Genomic DNA, 19,251 nt, shown 5'->3' with positions numbered 1-19,251 from the left:
CAACGTTAGACCTCCAGTCGATATTTTCATTTGGTGTATGTTGCAAATTATGGTACAATAATTATGGTTGGCACAGGCAAGAAAGTGCACAATGGCACAGGTACATGTGACGAATTTGAGCTCTCTCTCGTTTAATTATCTTTTAATGATAATTCTATCCGATTTAGATATAAAGGCCAATACAGAGATTTCATGAAGTAAGCTGGCACGAACCTTCAACAGCAGCCAGACTAGCATCAGCAAACTGACAAATCGCAAACAGGCCAGACGCAAGATCAAAAGCCACGGTACCGGCCTTCTTACGCAAAATGGCCTTGACACGAGCATGTGCTCTTTACAGACGAAAGTTGGATTATTCGGCTGAGAAACGAGAAGTGAGAGTTTTTAGACTAAAGCGTCATAAGAACAAAATTTCAGCCTCTTCAATTGGACGGTCACGATGTCGATTACATTGGTTCCGACTTGATTATTTACAGACCATACTGCATGGTGTACATCGTTCAAAACACATAAACCCTGACTTTCACCATATCAACCGGTTTAAATAAATTGCATTACGGCATTGAAACATGTACCTCGAATCCAAACTGACGTATGTTTACACTGGTCAGTTTAGCCTCAGTCAAAGCCTGTTTTTCTATAACATCTCCATCGTCCCACTTCAAGGGTTCTTCACTGAGGACAAGCTCTCCGTTAACGACCCAGCTGGTTGTGTAGAAGACGTCGTCTACGTGTTTGCTGAAGACGCACCGGAACTCCAGCTCGCTCCGAGCAGTGTAATTGCGGAGTGTAATAGTAACGTTTGGTTTCTCGTTAAATGTTGGAGCTGTCGCCATAAGAGAATATAATATGGTTATGATTTGCTACCACATAATGGTTCTGAATCAGCATTTATCTACTGGCTTTGTCATAAGACTATGTTTAGTCATATTTGGCCGAGTTGTCTGGATTGGTCTGAGGTGGACGATATCGATCAGAGATGGGCTGTATTGGCATGAGGTAGGTTGTATTCGCCCGTCAGCGCTGTATTCATTTGAGTGAGGCTGCATGTGCCCAATAGAGTCTCCAGAAGCACCATCACCCAAGTCAGACCGTGTTTGACCCAGAGTCCAAAACTAATACTGGTTGTGGGGAGCCGGTATGACCTACCCAGAAATTATAACAAGGCCAGTGTGATAAAGCCCATTTAATGACATGTGTGCTGATTTCATTACATTGCCCACTGATAAACTCCAGTTAGTTCCTCCACATTTACATTCCATTTACATCAGTTTTACTTTGTCTTAGATGTGTTCGGTATCTGCTTGTAACTGTGTTTCCATTTTTTATGCTATTATGCTATGTATCTGTGAGGTTGAATATTTAACCTCTCGTAAATATTTTATGGAAATTAAATTCAAACATGAGAACTTACGTATGCCTGGTTTACCTGCAAGCAAGGTGAAGAAATATCACTGACCAGTATGTTCTGTAATCCCCAAACTGATAACATCAACTGTCATGAACTGCAGTACTATAGAAAAACGGCATTACTTTTCCTTGGCGATGCATGTCAGTATTCCATAGTATGGCTTGTCCTGTATCTACACAAACTGAGGACATGTGTAAGACATGAAGTAAGTGATCCCGCTTTTATATGATAAAATTTCAAAGTTTAATTATCTGTATTAAGGTCTGTTGACGAATTTGTATCTGATCATAGAGAGTGTTTCTTACCAAAACAATATGCACTTGAGGTCATTGTTTTCTTCAAATAGAATATCTCCGTCGCGCCACACATTTTCGTTTCAATAGCGAAGTTTAGGTAACAGTTGTTGTTGTCAGTCTGAATACACATTGTGGATGTGTCGCCGTTCTTTTCTGAAATGTGAGCGAGTGAGTGAATTTAAATTTAAAGTGGGCAATATTGCGCCCATGACAGGACTAATATGGGTAAGACATTATAAGTTGTTCACTGGTCACGAGGGGTCCATGGGCTCATGTACCCTCGAGGTTTGTCTACTACCATGAAGCACCAGAAGAGTTCGGAATTTCCCAGCTGTTGTACATTGAAAATAATACATTGCCTGTAAGCGCGGTACATTGAAAATAATAGAATATTGCTTAGCCAATGAGAAAGCGACATTCATGTGTGAGGTAAGATAATAACAATAGTCAATATTAGAGTACAGAACCTCTCGAAAAAACAGTAAAACAAATATGACATTTCTGATTGAATGTCATTTTTACACTTACCTGGTAGAAAGCCAACATTGCCCACTTGAGTGACGCTTACTCAATTTTTCTCATAACACAGTCTGCACAAAGTAGAGACGCGGGGTCAACATACGGGCGGTAGGTCACCCAGGTCAGGAGATGACCTATACACGTCATTCCCTTACCCAGCGAGGCAGGCAATAAAACCCTCAGGAGGGGAGGCTAGGCGGAAACTCACGACTGTTGGATCTCTACCAGGTAATTTTAAAATATGACATTTAATCAAAAATGTTATATTTTTTACATACGTATCGGGTAAGAAAGCCAACATTGCCCAGAATGGCACAGAGGCGGAGGGCTGACAGCGTGGACGCGAGACATCGCCCCTGGGTCTCTACATAAGGAAGAACCAAGAAATTCTGAGGGGAGCGACCTTGCGGACTCTGCACTAGAGAGAGTGTAGGACTCGCACCGCTGCCTGCCATCTCCTCTAAGGAGTGGGGAGCAGATTGCAACCCCGGAGGGGAAACCCAGCATGACAAAAGATAGCTCAACACGGAAGGAGCGGAGAGAAGTAACACAATTGTTAAAATTTGATGCAAAAAGAGTGGGGAGCTGAGGTCCCCAGTTTGGGACATGTTGAGAGCTGTTGACATAAGGAGGAGCACCGCGCCAACTCAAAGGGTGAGGAGCCCCTGTTCTTTGCTGGGCCCCTAGACCTGGGGCCCTAGTCTCGAAATGCCCTCCAGATGCTCGATGGAGAGGGCTCTTATGTTCGCGAACACCAAGCTGGATAGGTATATCCCAGTTCATCCGCCTGTTGGTTCTTGCAGACGAAGTCGGGGCCTAGGCCCAGGGATGCAAACCCTCCGCCTGCTGCCTTGAATCTAAGGAGGTCTGCCTGAAGAGCGTGAAACTGATATTCTGACCGCCGAGGCCATGACCACTAGAAAGGTGGTTTTGACAGTGACGTTGAGGAGGGGAGCCTCTTCAAGAAGCTCATAAAAGTCTGACTTGAGCTGGTCAAGGACCATCGCCAGATCCCACTCAGGAGCCCTCAGCCTGCGCTGACCCTCTGCCTGTCGGAAAGACTTGATTAGTTCCCCCAGCATCGAAATGTCCAGTCCTGGCGACCTCTTCTTTACAACGGACATGATTGCCGCCAGATTGGTGTTAATGGACGAGGCCTTAAACGCCCTGACGTTGTGCTGGTGGACCAGATAGTCAGCTATCTGGGGAATCCACCTCCACTCCGTGATCTTCACGGAAGGAGGAAAAGGAGCCCCACTGGAAGTCGTAGAGCTTCTGAGTGGTTTTCCTCTGTGAGGAAGCCAAGGCGGAGCCTACTCGCTTGGAGTATGCACTCTGCCTGAGCCCTCTTTGAATACAAGCCAAACCTGCAGATTGAATACCTGAGGGTTTTTGTGAACGCAGTTGCTTGGCTTGATTAGGAGTAGGAGTAGGTCCCTCCGGAGAGGGATCCGAATGGGATAATGCAGAAATATTCTGCAAAGAGAAAGGAACCAGGGTCGAACGGGCCACATGGGAGCCACCAGAAGCAGTCAGATGAACTTGGTGTTCTGAAGCTTGGCCACTATCTATGCTAGAATCGCTGGGGGAGAGAAGGCATAAGCGTCCATTCCCACTCCAACGATAGTGCATCAAGGGCCTAGGCCGCTGCTTCCGGCACTGGGGATACATAGATTGGGAGCTGGCAGTTCAGCCTGGTGGTGACCAGATCCCAGATGGGCCTGCCAAACTGGAGACATTGGGACTGAAACATCCGCGTTTTCAGTTGCCACCCTATAGAAGAAGGTGCGTCCGGCCAGGGGAGCGCATCCACCAGGACGTTCTTGGCTCTTGGGATGTGAACCGTGTGGATGCTCAGGCGGAGCCTGTCTACCAGTTCGAGCGGGCGGAGTGTCAGGTCAAGGAAAGGAGTGGCTCTAGTTGAGCCCTGACGGTTGATCGCCTAGGCTGCAACTGAGCTGTCCGTGTGGACCAGCAAGGTCTGGTGCCTGAGGGGAATGGACCAGTGGAGGATGGCAAGCTGGACTCCAACTCCAGCACATTGATGTGCCAGTCCTTCTGGTGTGCCGACCAGGTACCTACCGTCTGGTCCAACCCCAAGTGAGCGCCCCATCCTTGGGTGGAGGCTTCCACAAAAAAGTGAGTGGTTAGCACTGGTGTCCTTAGGGGAACTCCTCTGAGGACGTTGTCGTCCACCTGCCACCAGACGAGGAAGTGTCTGAGGTGAGGTGGGAGACATTGGGTGAAGACAGTGGGCCTCCCTGAGGTGCTCGTTTAGGAACACCTGAAGGGGTCGAAGCATCAGCAGGCCCCTGACAGTCAGGTCCTGTGCTGACGTCAGGAGGCCCAGTATCCCGCTGCAATTGCCTGAGGGACAGGGGCTCTAATACCGCATGAGTCATTAGGGGCGCTAGTCTTCCTTGGGTACGAAGGTTGTGAGCAAACCCTTCGTTCAGGTGCATGAGGAATTGTCCGCTGGAGACTGGTCCGCTGGAAGACCTCCTTAACACTTCCAGGTGATGGAGCCTGCGCCTGCTGCTGGATCTCATGGTGAGTGCGGAGGGTTTCTGGGATCTCCCCCCGTGAACAAAGTGTCTGCGGACACTGAGGCGTAATGGAGGGAGATTAGTGCGCCACAGGAAGCCTTCCCGTCTGAGGTTGGTAATTGTGGCCGAAATCCTAGCAGCTGACAGGGTGACTTGTGCCACTCCGCTGGCTACAGCTTCAAATGCCCTATACACAGGTTTGTCGCCCTGTTCCATCCCCGCCTCCTTGGCGTAAGTGGCCATAGCTTGGCAGGCGTGAGGAACATAGTTTCTAAGCCCCAAGATGAATCTAACCTCCTTGTCCAAATGGATAAGGTGATTGTCTGACACCATTGTCTGAGTGGAATGGGCGAGTTCGCCACCAGAAGCCTGATCCTCTGTTTGTCTGAGAGGGACAACGCGACCTGGTCCAGCGGAGGCAACAGCCTCCTTCAATTTCTTAGCAGCTGCTTCGAGGAAGAGGTGCAGAGGGAGGCCCTTCCGAGGGGAGAGAACAGAGTCTTCAGGGCAGAAAGACTCTCCTCTCGCCCAAGAAGCGGCAGAGGGTTGGTCCTCTACCTCCACCAACACCAAGCCAGTGTATTCGGCAATAGCCTCCAGCCTAGAAGCAGAATCAGACTGGAGGGTTAGGTTACAGAAGGAAAGGTTCGCTGTCATCCTCCACCTCCTTCGGAAGGATGGGAATAAGAGGAGAGTCTCTTGTGTCAATGAACTTCCGAGAAGGGGAGGACCTAGGAGAAGGAGAGAGCCTGGGGACCTGCTACGGAAGCAAGGGGGTTTAGCAGAGAGGAGGGTTCAGTGGAGCCTGACGGTTTGGGCGGACCAAGGTGTTGGTTGAGGATGGACTCCAATAGTAGCCCTTTAACTGAAAGGAGAAGTCTCTCCGAACGAACATGATCCCTGTAACAAGACTTCTTCACTGTTTTCTCCTTCTTCCTCTTCTTCTCCTTCCTCCACTTTGGTGATACGGCCACGTCTTCCTTCAGGACAGGCCAAGGGGAGAGAAGGAATGGGAGAAATGCTCCCCTCTGGCATAGTCCTGATGGAGTCCGACACCAGTTCTGATTCCTCTGCCTCCTCAAAGTCGAACTCGTCTGACTATCTAACCCCTCTGAGGCAGAGGCAGATGTGGAGACAGAGAGGAGAGTGAGGCACCGATGATCTGGACGCCGCCGAACCCGTGGAAGGCGCTGCCTTCTTCCGGTGAGACTCCCACTCACTCTTCTTAAGTACCGCCAGGTACTGACGGAAGTCCCGCTCAGAGACGACCTCACACTGTGCGCAAGTGTTATCTGGGGCACAGGAGCTCTTGTAAAGCCTACACAAGGTGTGAGGGTCCAATTTAGCTGACTTCAGAGTGCCACACTGAGTGCAGAAGGAGGCGAATACCATGGTGGAACGGACGAAAGGGTTCACTACCAAGGGGTGACGTCCGTTTAAGCTCCAATCCGAGGAGGAGAGGCACGTCACAAACGACGGGTCCGATCAGATGGAAGGTTCGCCTATCCTATCGAGGGTAACGACAGAAGAAGGCCTAATGAAGGGTCCACCTAGGCGGAGGGTCCGTCTATCCTCCGCTACTCCGCATAGAGGCAGAGGGGTTCGATAATAAAGGGAACTAATGAAGGGTCCACCCAAGCAAAGGGTTCGCCTGTCGGAGAGGCGGAGGGGAAATGACAGTCAACTGACGAAGGGTTTGTCAAGGCAGAAGGTCCGCCTATCCGTCCGAGTGCACGAGCTACACAAGCGCAAGAGTCCTGTGTAGCATGTGCAAGAAGAGCACCTGCTGACTAGTGAATCGACAGCAGACCTAACAAACAACAACTAAAAGGAAGAGAAAACTTCCTAGTTGGAGGAAACCCGACAGCGACTAGAAAGGGTATTGTATAGAGAGAGAAAGATGGAACTTTACTAATATCCAGCACACAAGATAGAGTGGCCAAGTAACATGTCTTGACTCGCTCATCTCTAGTAAGGGAATAACGTGTATTGGTCATCTCGTGACCTGGGTGACCTATCGGTCGTATGTTGACCTGGCGTCTCTACTTTGTGTAGACTGTGTTATGAGAGAAAATGAGTAAGCGCCACTCAAGTGGGCAATGTTGGCTTTCTTACCTCATAAGTATGTAAAATATAAAGGTAGATCACCATACATGGACCTTGGCTTCCTGCATGGTCCCTAGCTGTATTTATCTTATTCCTTCAACTGTTTGTGTCCGATTTAAGCAAGCGTTAACAACAGGACTTCAACCTCCTTGCCAATCTTAACATTCCAATACTAAAATATGTATCTATGTACAAATTATTCATGAAAATGTTTAACATCCTATTTCTTTCAAAAATGCAATAAGTAAATCAAAATTAACAGCACTAAAAGATCCCGAAAAGCTTTTACATTGAAATACTTATCATCTGTGATGGCATTTGCTTTGAAACTCAAAGACTTACAATATACTCACGTTTTCTCCATATTGGATAACGAGTACCGCAGTCCTGGAAGCCTGGTGCTGAGTCGAGTAATACTCCGGCGTCATACCAGCCTTCAGTAAGCAGCCTGTCATTGAGGGCTTTCTCTCCTGTTGCTATAATGTAATCACGGTCTCGTTTCTCAAGACTTGGAACTTTCATGGGGTTCAAGCAGGCATCTGAAGCAATAGGATGGTATAAACGTAATAAATATGCCACCTCAATATACAATGATGAAAAGGATAACAGATGTCTGATTATTAAGATGTTACTTACACATTAAAATATCTGCAGCTATGTGTGTTTGTGTTTGTGATTAAGTAAATCCATTGGATGTAAACAGAGATCTGGAGCAATAAAACAGTATCGTATCATTGTTGTTTATATACCTACAAAATATAAAATGATTCCCTTAACTTGTTTGTTTGAAGCAGTTGCCCCAAAATTATCTCGCCATTGAAAAGGTCGGGATGGATGGCATGTGCAAATCAGTGTTATTCAAACAGCGGCCCTATTGTTATTCCTAATGCAATAACTTTCATCATCGTTGTCCTATTTTCAAGAGTGAGTGACTTAAAACTTTATATTGCATCAGCAATTTTACAGCCATATAGCTATGAAAACAAGGTTATCAGTTTAAAACATCTGTCCATAAAGAACAATAAAAGTAACTAGATTTTCACAGATGTACATATTATTGTAAAATTACTAATGAAATCTAAATTGCTTTAACTATAGAAGACAATATCAAAACCTGACTATAGATCGCCAACAAATGATTCTATTATCAATAAATTATATACAGATTAAAATATCTAAGGTCACATCGGCAGTATTTCTGCCATATCATGCATAGAACATACTTGACACTGAAATGGAATATAAGTATGTCGTAAATGAGTTGCGTAAACAACTTTCATATATTAGTGAAAGAGAAAGTTACCTTGTGCCCAGCACCGGACAATTCTGCAGAGATACAGTAACACGATTACGCCTCGAGTCGTCATGCCTGTGTCGTTTCTTCAGCTAAGACAATCTGTACAAAACAGGTGATGACAGGTAGACCATGCTTTTTCATTAGGATATATGCTGGAAGAAAATACTTGAAGTAAATATTAATTTTCTCATGAAAATAGTATGCACTGGCCACAAAGAGTCAATGATATCACAATATGTCAAGCAGTATTGTTGAACATGTAACAGACAATGCTACAGGTGTTAACGCATTCCAGTTTTATCCCAGCACGTCAGTTTAATGTCAGTCGGATGTTCACGGTGATGCACAAGCCAGACGCTTACATCTTCCGTGTGGCTCATAAAAACGGGTGTCGTGCTCACAAATACTGAAACACAGTCCAGGCATAATGCAATGGGATTCTGCAGATGACAAGGCCAAAAGCATCACTCGATAGGGTATAACGTGGTGTTGACACATGAAGCATACTTTGAAATCTTCATTCAGGAAAGTGGGGGCATCTGTACGAGTAGTATTAAACAGAAGGTTTTGCCGTAGATGCGCCGTACAGGCTTTTTTTTAAAATAAAGTCTCCCTTGGTCATGGTTTAAAGGTAGCTCTGCTATGAATTGCTCAAGTGGATTAAGGAGTATAGAGTGGTGCATTCTCAGGTATTGAAGGTTTAATCGACTAATGTATCCAAACTATCGTAAAGAATGGCTAATTCCCTTGACTGATGATGCGATGCAGGGCAGCATAAATATCGAGACCATGGACGCGCACCCTGATGCGTCTGAACAACTGTTTCTTGATCAGTCTCCACATGTTGATAATGAAAGACAGAGACGAATGTTTAATGAGATGGTAATACCATGTCGTGGGGGACGATTCGTAAATTCTCTCGGATGGATCCCCTACCCAGTCCGTCTTCCAAGTAATACAAATTCAGTTCGTCGTCTTTGATATCAGTTTGATCAACGTGGTACATTGTAATAGACCATACTAAGTCTGTGGCTTTGGTCAGCAAGGTCTTGTTGAGAGTGATGCCATAGATGTTGTGTTTGTCGCTTCTCAACCTGTTCACTGGGTGTTAAAACGTGTGTTTATCAGAGAAAGCCTGTTTGAAGAGGGTGAGTTTGATATGGCGTTTCACCACATGTTTGGGTCTCAAGCTGACATATTCCGTCATGGGTGTCCCGGTGCATTCATCCACTACCTTGCTGAGGATCTTTTAATTGGTCGCACTGTGAAGGGTGTGGTCTGGGAGGTAATCTGTGGTGTCTTTTATTACGTCCATGTTCAAGGGTTGGTGACACACGAAGCAAGCCTGCTAGTGAGTGACTTTGTTTTCATGGGGGCTGCTTCTGACAATTCTTAATGATGTTTCTGTCTTCATGTTGTTAGGACATGAGAAACGTTTGAGCTGTGTTGGGACCTTGGAAGATCACGGGAGCGTTCGTTTATCTGTTGCATTGTATGAGGACACAAGCTTCCTGTTCCTGCGTGAAACATCATTCGGTCATTGTGCCGTGCAGTGTATACGTAACTTGGTCGACCTGTTTGATGAGGGCTTTGAAGTTGGCATAGATGTCATAAGGCACGGGCATTTGATGTTTGTCATGGATGAATGTTAAGATGTTTTGATGTTCTCAAGGCTTGTCAATTTGGATTACTGTCTCAGCTCAGCTGTCTTCTCAGTGCGCTCCCAGCAGGCATCATTCACAGAAATGTTTGTTTTCTTTATGCATCGAATGGTTGTACAACAGCTGGGTCAACCTGTTAATCCCTGTGTAGTGATACTGATTGCCTTTTTTGACCAGACATAAATTGATCCTGCATCAGGATCTGAAGCTGATTCAATGCATGATAGTCTCATTGCGTTCATGACCGAAGATGTTGATGTCAAAATGGTTTTGTTTACCCACTTTCGTTATTTGAGAGATGAATGTGGGTGCATCTGTACTGTCAAAGTTCAGCCCGTCGTCTGCGGGACAGCTCAGAGATCTGTTCACCACTTTAGAATCTGAGGGGAACAAGGCAGATCTCAGTGTTTATCTTAAGCAGTGATTGTTGTTGCTTTTAATGTTCTTGATGGCTTTTTTATTCTTGCAATACAGAGGTAAGTCTACTTATGATACGCCTCGGAATTGTAAGTAGTTCATATCGAGGTAGATGGTATTGAGGTCAACTGGTATTTCACGTTTTTAAATCATCAAACTCTTCGTCAATTTTGCTGGTAACCAGAAAATTAACATCGTTGACGTCGACCAGCCTCTCAGATACTTCTCACGGCGTGGTCTTTGGGTACAAAATGCATGATAGCTGACTTGGTGAGAGGAATAACCTCTCAACCCCTTTTCCTTCATTTGGAGTTTAAGTTGTTTCACCCTGGGAGGAGGAGCATGTACAAATAAAGGTTTAATTTACTGGTGGTTTCAGCCTTCTTGATGATCTGCATGGTGATCCCCTCACTGCCATTGTCAATGTGATGCCCGCTGATGCAACCGATTGTTGTCTGTGGATCGGATGTCCAACCACAGTGCATTCTTGGTCGTCAGGTATTCTCTTAACGTCAGACCGAGATGCTTGATGATCACGTTGATTTCCAATTGGTGCTTGATCGTTGGTAATTTTTTATCTTGTCCAACTGATGGTTAGTGCGCATGCACTGGGTGAACAGTTGATTGTGCACGCCCTCAATGCTGACCTCGGCTAATCTCAGGGATCCAATGCTTTTCGTTTTCGTTCGCAAAATCGGTTCCTAAACGCCTTGGCAATGGCATAATGTTTTTCCTCCATGGCGACGAGATTGGCAGGGTGGAAAGCATACTCCACATGTAGTCTACAGACGTTCAACTTTAAAAATACCCTGGTATTTCCTGCTTTCCCATTCGTTCAATGTAATGTTCCCAGATGCTCAAAATTTCATTCTCACTGATTTTGATGGTTGTTTTCTTGATGATGGCATGATCGATGTTTCCCAGGAGTACAGGAGTACATGTTTGTCATCATCTGATTCTAAACTGATCTGGAAGGACAGGCGAGATGTCCTGTTGACAATAACGTCGTTTGCACCCAGTTTGGTTTTAATCGATTGGCCTAGATTGTTGGTGATAGTCACTGACCGATGCGTAGCTTTTACCCCCAGGGGTTCTCTCAATCTCCGAGGTTTTGTCCATAGGCGGGGACATAGTGGCTATACTGACTGTAAGTTTTTACAACTTCAGTAGAACAACCATGGATAAAGGTGGTGGTTACGATGATCATCTGATGGACAATTTGAGTGGCGAAGGAGCCCAAATGCTCGAAAAGTGACAAGGACATCTCACAAGGAAACATGGCTCATGATCTGCTAAGAATGACTGTCGATGACTTTTACAATGTCCTGTGGCAAAAAGGAAAATATAGCTACTCTTTATCACGATATTTCCAAGTTCAAACTCAGTCATAAAGGGATGCTGTGAGTGTAAGATGCTCTGGATCTCATTGATCTCATGCACTCCTGCACGAGAAATGCTCTCGCTTTTTCCACACTGGCCAGTCACCATGGCACCAACTTTGTCTGACAAATTAAATATCACTACTTATTGACAAAAACTAAGCGGGAAGTTCAAAAGTACTTTATGAGAAGCAAAAACCGAGCTGAATGCATTGGATCTTGAAGGTAGTTGCAATGATTTAAAAGATGTACTGAATCAAGATGTCTTGAATGACATCCAGAAGCCATTGGCGACCTACCGGAACAACCCTTGCCTGGGTTCGAATTTACCTTCGGCAGCTGAGAGGGCTAGACAAGGCCATGCGAACCATTCATGGATCACTCGTCAACAACACGTCCAAACTGGATACGATCAACGAGCACATCGCTTGCACAAAACAGAAACAAAGATGGACAAGTTGTACATGCTTGTCTTCACTGATGACAACTCATTGTCTGCCTTACGCTGGGGTTTTCCTACAGGTTCACAGAACACAAACTTCACTACAGGACCAAAGTAGTCAACAATTGAACGTTGCTCTTGACTTAAGTCCAGATGCAAAGACGCAGCGTAAAATGCGTAAAATAGCCCACAAGCTCTCGCATAAAAATGGGATGCAAAACGTTGAATTACCGGTGGTTTCAGAATTCGACAGCGTGGTTGACATCCTGGAAACTCCGCAGGCAAATTCCAAGCTGGTCATCCAAGTCTTCCTCAACGAACCATCACCATCATCATAAAAGGGGTGAATGAATTAAAATTTAACGTCACGTCGGTAATATCGCAGCCATATAGTGACGAGAATTGTTGTAGATACACAATACATACAAATAATTAAAGGACTAGTCATCGACATACTGTAAAATAACTAGAGTATCACAAAAAAGTTTAAACTAGCCAGAATGTATCTTTAAAAGCAGAAAACTATGTTGGACAATACCACGTAAAATGCACTATTGATCACCAACAGTGAGAGAGTGAGTTATAATTTATCGTCACACTGGCACTGTTTCAGCCATATCGTGAAGAGAAGAAACATGATTATAGACAATATGTATATATTGTAGAAACCTGTCGTCAAAGTATGGTAAAACAACTAAAGTATCACAATTTGAATTCAAAGCTAGCATATGAAGTTAAAAGTAAAAGCACAATTTGGACAATACATAATATAACAATAGGCTATAGATTGCCAACTGCTAAAGGTAGATCACAAGGGGTCATAAGGACTAACAGTGCCTCTGCTACCTGCATAGAACCTAACTGGATTTACACTATCCCTTCAGCTGTTGGCAACTGTATGCAAGTTTAGCCAGAAATTAAAATGACAATAATACTGCATCTAAAAGTGTGGAAGAACAAATTTGACTTCGAATCTTTTGGGTTTTACATACACTATCAGAAGAGCAATAATGTTACGGTACTTCAGAGTCCATTGAGGATACCGCCACTGACAATCACACCTATATATACAAAATTCTGTTGTACACTCCAAAGCACAGGCTATCTAGGCGACGCATGCAAACCTATGCATAACTGAACAGGTCACGCTGACTGTGAGTAGTAATTAGGCCACACATCAAAAGATGGCTCTAGACTCACGCTTGCTACTTTTAACTGGGGGCTGGGAGGCTTCCTTCCGAAAAATAAGGCTCTAAGCAGCATCTGCGGCAAAAACCCAGCGTAATACTACTGTATGGGTTCTCTGTGATAACCCGTAGCTTTGATTGACAAAAAGACAATCTCAAAATTGTTGAATGGATGAAGCACAGACATGCATGTACCGGATATGATTTTGTCTGTCTCACTGTCTCTGAACCATAGTATCTCCCCTTTTGCCTGGACCTTTCCATAAGCAAAAACCCTTTATGAAGTTAATCCTCCGGTACAGGTTCTGAATATCCATTGTCAGAATTGCTCTATAAAACATGATTGGAAACATCCGAATGTAACGGCAAGTGCTCATAGCCTTGCAAAGTGTCTTGTTCCGAGTGTATTAATGTAATGGACTGCATGTAAGTTTCAACATACTTCAGCATCATAAACTGCAAAACGTTTAGCATAGAACAGATGGCATTATTTCTTTAATCTCAAAGTCAGATGACATATCTCCTATTCTCAAATCCCTACACTGGCTTCCTACTGCATCTAGTATTGCCTTTGTGCTCACTGGCACCGTTTACTAGTCTGTGAATGTTATTTCGCCATCTTATCTCAAGGGTCTTAGAAAACACCCCAACCAGAACTCTTCTTTCACAGAAACAGTCCCAAAGAAATCCTTGGCTTCATTTCATTTCGTTCTCCATCTATCGCCATTAAACTTTCTGAGGATCTCACCAGTTTCAAACTCCACTTGAGAAGAGCACACATTACTAACACTTCAAACCCACCATGTATATTTATTGAATACTAAAAGACAAACGGTATTGTGATTGTGAATTAAGAGCTGATATTTGTATGAGATTTGTATGATATGGCAAGGATATCATTCCACAACGATACTGCATATAGCACGTTTCCAACATTCCTGGAGGGCATTTGCGGGTCAAAGAACTGTCAAAATATGACATTGCCATGGTCCAAAACTGTATATCCATCTCACGCATTGTTGCATGACCCCTGCGCCTCATAGAGTCAATCAAACGTCGCAAGAGGTCTTGAGGAATAGTACTCCATATCTGTGGAAGCTGCTGAACCACCCTGGCGACATGGGGTCTGGTGTTGCTCTGTTGGTAGATCATCCCTGGACAGTCTAATGGAGAAACGGTATGACGAGTGGTTTAACAATGTGTTATCTGTACCTGAGATCCGTTAAAGTCCAGTTCAGGAGAAGTAAAACTGTACGTCCAGCACTCATTATTCCACCCCAAACCATCACTCCACCTCCTCCACAGTCGACCTTAACGACAGAGTTCCTAACATCGCTCATAAACTTGAGTTCGGCTATCAGCGTGTCGCAAGAGGAATCTGGACTCGTCAGAGAAGAGAATATACCTCCACTAATGAACTGTCCAGCACAGAGGTCGTTATCACCACTCCAGTCGTAGACGCTGGTGATGTAATGTCAAAATTTGTCGTGAGGCAGGACATCTGGCACATATCCCATGTGCACCCAGATACAGGCGTTTGGTACCAGGCGATATCTAGATGATACCAGGATCTGTTAGGGCTATCAGTGTGGCTGGTTGGAATGTTTGGCCCAAGATAATGAATTTTTGGCCTGAGGGATGAAGTCGATTGATGAGTACGTCAACGTCAAAACGTGCATCAGACACCTCCACAGCTTACCATCGCATTGCAAGAAGAAATGGGAAGAATTCCGAATGACGAATTCGTCGACTTATCCTATCTGTGCAGTGACAATTCCGACCAGTAATGGCTGATAATATGGACATACAAAGTACTGACTTTGACGGCATATTAAATTACATGCTCTTAAACTACATTATATACTAAAGTAATAAATTGATAACTACGTGTTTCAGTTTTGCGATCTTTTAAAAATGACATTTCAAATGAAAAATAAATTATTCGAGGGTAACGATTTTAGAGAATTCGAATTCAGTTAATAAGGAATAATGAATCAGCACCAGGAATACTAAAATTGACAAATATAGTTCATAGGCTTTTAGAAACGGTTACAGCAACGTACAGTGAACTTGGACAAAGTACTGTGACTGTTGGTCCGAGTCCACCTAGCTGTGAATGGATGTCTCGTTAGGAAGTGAAAGTTACAATTTTAAACTTGTTGCAGCAAAAGGCAACAGGAGTTGTATACTTCAACGGGAGCTGAGCTACTACGATGATAACACGATGTGCCGTTGAGACTGACATCCAATGATCGAGTGAAAATATACCAGCGCCTTGAACAAGCACTGTTTGCGTGGATATGTGCGCTATATAGATATCCTATAAGAATAAGCAGTTCTCTTACACATATACCTTACCTGGTTGTAGACGCATGCACACCCCGCACTACTTCTGAATTCAACACCGATGTCTGATTTTATAGGGACAGTCTCACTACGTCATACACAGTCACATGTACTAGGGTAATCTCGGGTAATCCCGGGGTTTGTGTGAAAGCTACTGTGACTGGTTGGCGATATATAAAGGGTATAGTATTACATGTGGCTACGTTAGTCAGTTACCTATTGTTGACAGCGAAATATGCTTTCTCACATCTTTAACTTTGGATATTAGAAGATGCGGATGTCACAGTGACCGAAAATTAGGAGTTATTCTCACTGACCGCTCGTTGTTTGTCTGTGCCAGTAGGAAGTACTTCCAAAGTTGAGAGATGGTCTTTATGTATTTTTAGAGATAGCTAAACAAATAAATCACAGCGTTAGAAGTCGGAGAATTATTGAAAACCAGCTTAACATTTATATGCCTGTCTCCTTGATGGATTAATATTTTCTGCCTCTTTTACAAACAGTGGTTCTCATATACAATTGTCACAGAGCATGACACCACATGAAACTTTATCAGAAACCACTCTAGTCAACAAATCATTTTGCAAACATTAAGTTTCGGTTACCACACGGAAAAAATGGAAAATGGTACAAGTGCTCAGCGCAGTACATATATTCTATACTAAAACTAGGCTCAGAGGAAAAAACTATTTCACTTGTAATACGTAAAATTTACCATGGAATTAAAGATCTACTGCTATTACATGAATTTGTTTCTCTCTCGTTATTATCGGTAGTAGTGAGTGGGCTTTTACTTTAGCAATAGTACAGCAGAGGACACCAGATATGGCCTTTACTTACTGTATCTTTGGCGTGATAAGTGAATGGTCATGGGACGGGCACACCATTAGCAGCATGCTCTATGATTTTTCATAATACTACCAGTAAGTAGTTCGTCAAAATATTTCCTGTAGTAACTAACCGTAGGCTCAGAATTATTCGTTACACTGCTATACTGAGTCTAACAAAACCTAGTAAAAGGTCCCGTCATCAAATTGGTTATTCACTAATCAGAACACAGCTTACCAAATCGCGAAAGTTAACATTGAAGCATGACACATACTGCATTTATACGTACGTTTATTGTTTCATGTTTAGCTCGCAACCTAACACGTATCAGTGTCTGTGTATTCATTTTGCTTTGGATTTTACTGGCATAGTCGTAGTCAATACCTCAACGTTGGACCGCATTGTTTCGCTTCTGTGCATGGTAACTATTATTAACTTAAGTGAGAATTTCGCCCAAATATCAAGTTCATGACTCGAAAACATTATTACATAGCCCCGCCTCTGTCATCCAGACGGTTAAACTTACAAAACGGTGTACTTCCGTGTTGTATGATCAGCTCGCAACCCCTCATGTGTTAGTGTGTGTGTATTCACTATACCTTTTATTTTACTGGCATCGGAGTATACATTATCTCAAAGCTGGACTATTACGTTCGGAATCTAAACTTGGTAATTATAATTAACGTAAAGAAAAAAACCCAAAAGCGTCAAATGAGTACATGTATCAATGGTTTAAGGGTCCTATAAATACTTTGTTCTCGATTCTCTCGAATTACTTCCCTTTTGTTATGGTTTGCTACTGCAATTGACAACGTGACAACCACAGCTTTAAATTAAGCATCTCTGCTGATCTCTTTTTTGAAGACTTTTCTCATGAAAGTAAGAGTTAAATCTATTTCATTTCCATCTTATAGGGAACTAAGTGAAACCAAAGAAAACAGTCAGGAAAACACATTCAAAAGTTAGAATATGATATTAGGGACAACTTTCAAACTGACAATGAAGAAATGTTAGGAACATTATCTAAAGATACCCTAGAAGTCGAAAAAATAAAGGAAGAGGAATAAAAGGATAGATAAATTAGAAGCAGAATTCAGTGGTACGAGGAGGGGGAGAAACCAACCAATTTTTTTTCTTGTGGAAAAAAAGAAATTATAATAGTAAGTAGTTATTGAATGAAAAGGGGGAACTTTTAAATGATGGTAGGGATATTCTAAATGAACACGAGAATATTTATCATAAACTGTTTTCTGATATTAATATTTGTGAAACACAAATTTTAGACACTATTAACACTCCTTCCCTTAAAGGCTGTTTTCCTGTTTATAACTGATATAAACCAATAGAAATGAAAGCAATACCAGAAACAGTAAAGGCTATGAAGAACAATAAAAGCCCAGGGCTGGATGGTTTCCCAGTTGAATTTGTAAATGATTTTGGCAAGATCCAAAATTTTAGGTCTCTAGGTACGTTCATGAAGTATTTCAGAAAGACTAACTATCACTCAGTATTAATAGAGGTGTAATTACCTGTATTCCAAAACAAGATAAAGACATAAGATAACTGGCACCCAATTTCACTTATCAATACCTTGTATAAAATCATAAGTTCTTATGTAGCAAACAAACTGAAACAGACGCTTGACATACTGATACATACTGATTTATACGTGGCAGATGCATAAGAGATAATGTCAGATCAATGTATGACATTCTAGAAAGAAATAAAAATAGATCAAGGCTGTCGATTTTGATTGATTTTGAAAAACATTTTGATACAGTCTCTACAGATTTTATTCTAAGAGTTCTGACATTATTAAATGGATGAACATATTAATGCAAAATGCTTGCTCTTGTGTATTCCAAAATGATCATCTCTCTTCTTTCTTTCCCAATGATCGTGGCTGTAGACAAGAAGATCCAGTTTCCACGTATCTGTTCATTCTGGTAGCTGAAATTCTTGGAATCATATGCATGTTAAGGGATAAAAAAGATATCAGCGATAAAGAACTTTGATAATGAGGAATATATATTGGCAAAATACGCAGATGATACTCAATTATACCTAGAGTGTGAAGGGAAAATTACAGTTTTGAAAACGTTAGCTACAGCAACTTTAGTTCATTTTTTTTCTGCTCTTCCATCTCTCTCTCTCTTTATCCCTCTCTCTCTTTCTCTCCCCACCCCCAAATAATTTATCATTTGACTTGCATGATCTATAACGTCATGAGAGATGGTAAGAAGGATAAAATAGAAAGGGCCACTTTATGTAGAAAATATGAAGAAGGTGACACTGAGAATGATTGATTTCAGATCCTGTATAAATGCGTTCAAACTGTCTTGCCTTAGAAGAAATTTAAACAAAAACGTCAACTCATAACCCACGTTTATTTCCATTTAAAAAGATATTCCTTCTTGAAACACATACTGATGTACATCTAAAGGTTGACAGTCCATTTGGGAGTGAGGTTTTAGACATTTGGAGATACTATTACAAACAACACGTAGTTAATAGTAAGCGAGTAGAAGAATTACTGACTGAAAGTTTATGGATGAATCACCAGTGTAGAAACAGTAATATTTATATCAAAAACCATAATCATGTCTGATTTGGCAAATGGTAATTCTACCATGTGCTCTGTAGGTCTGTAGTGTCTGGTGTGAGTTATCTCTCACTGGAATATGATATGTTGGAATTAATATAAAATATTTCTGCTGAAGGGTTCAAGATCTGTCTAAACGGCCCAACTCAGTTATTGGCAGAAGCTGTTTGGGTGTCATGTTCATACAGTCATACATAGAGTAGCAAACCCTCAC

Source organism: Haliotis asinina, chromosome 1, assembly GCF_037392515.1.
Source record: "Haliotis asinina isolate JCU_RB_2024 chromosome 1, JCU_Hal_asi_v2, whole genome shotgun sequence".
In the NCBI taxonomy this organism is placed as follows: Eukaryota; Metazoa; Mollusca; class Gastropoda; order Lepetellida; family Haliotidae; genus Haliotis; species Haliotis asinina.
This window is presented reverse-complemented; position numbering follows the sequence as displayed.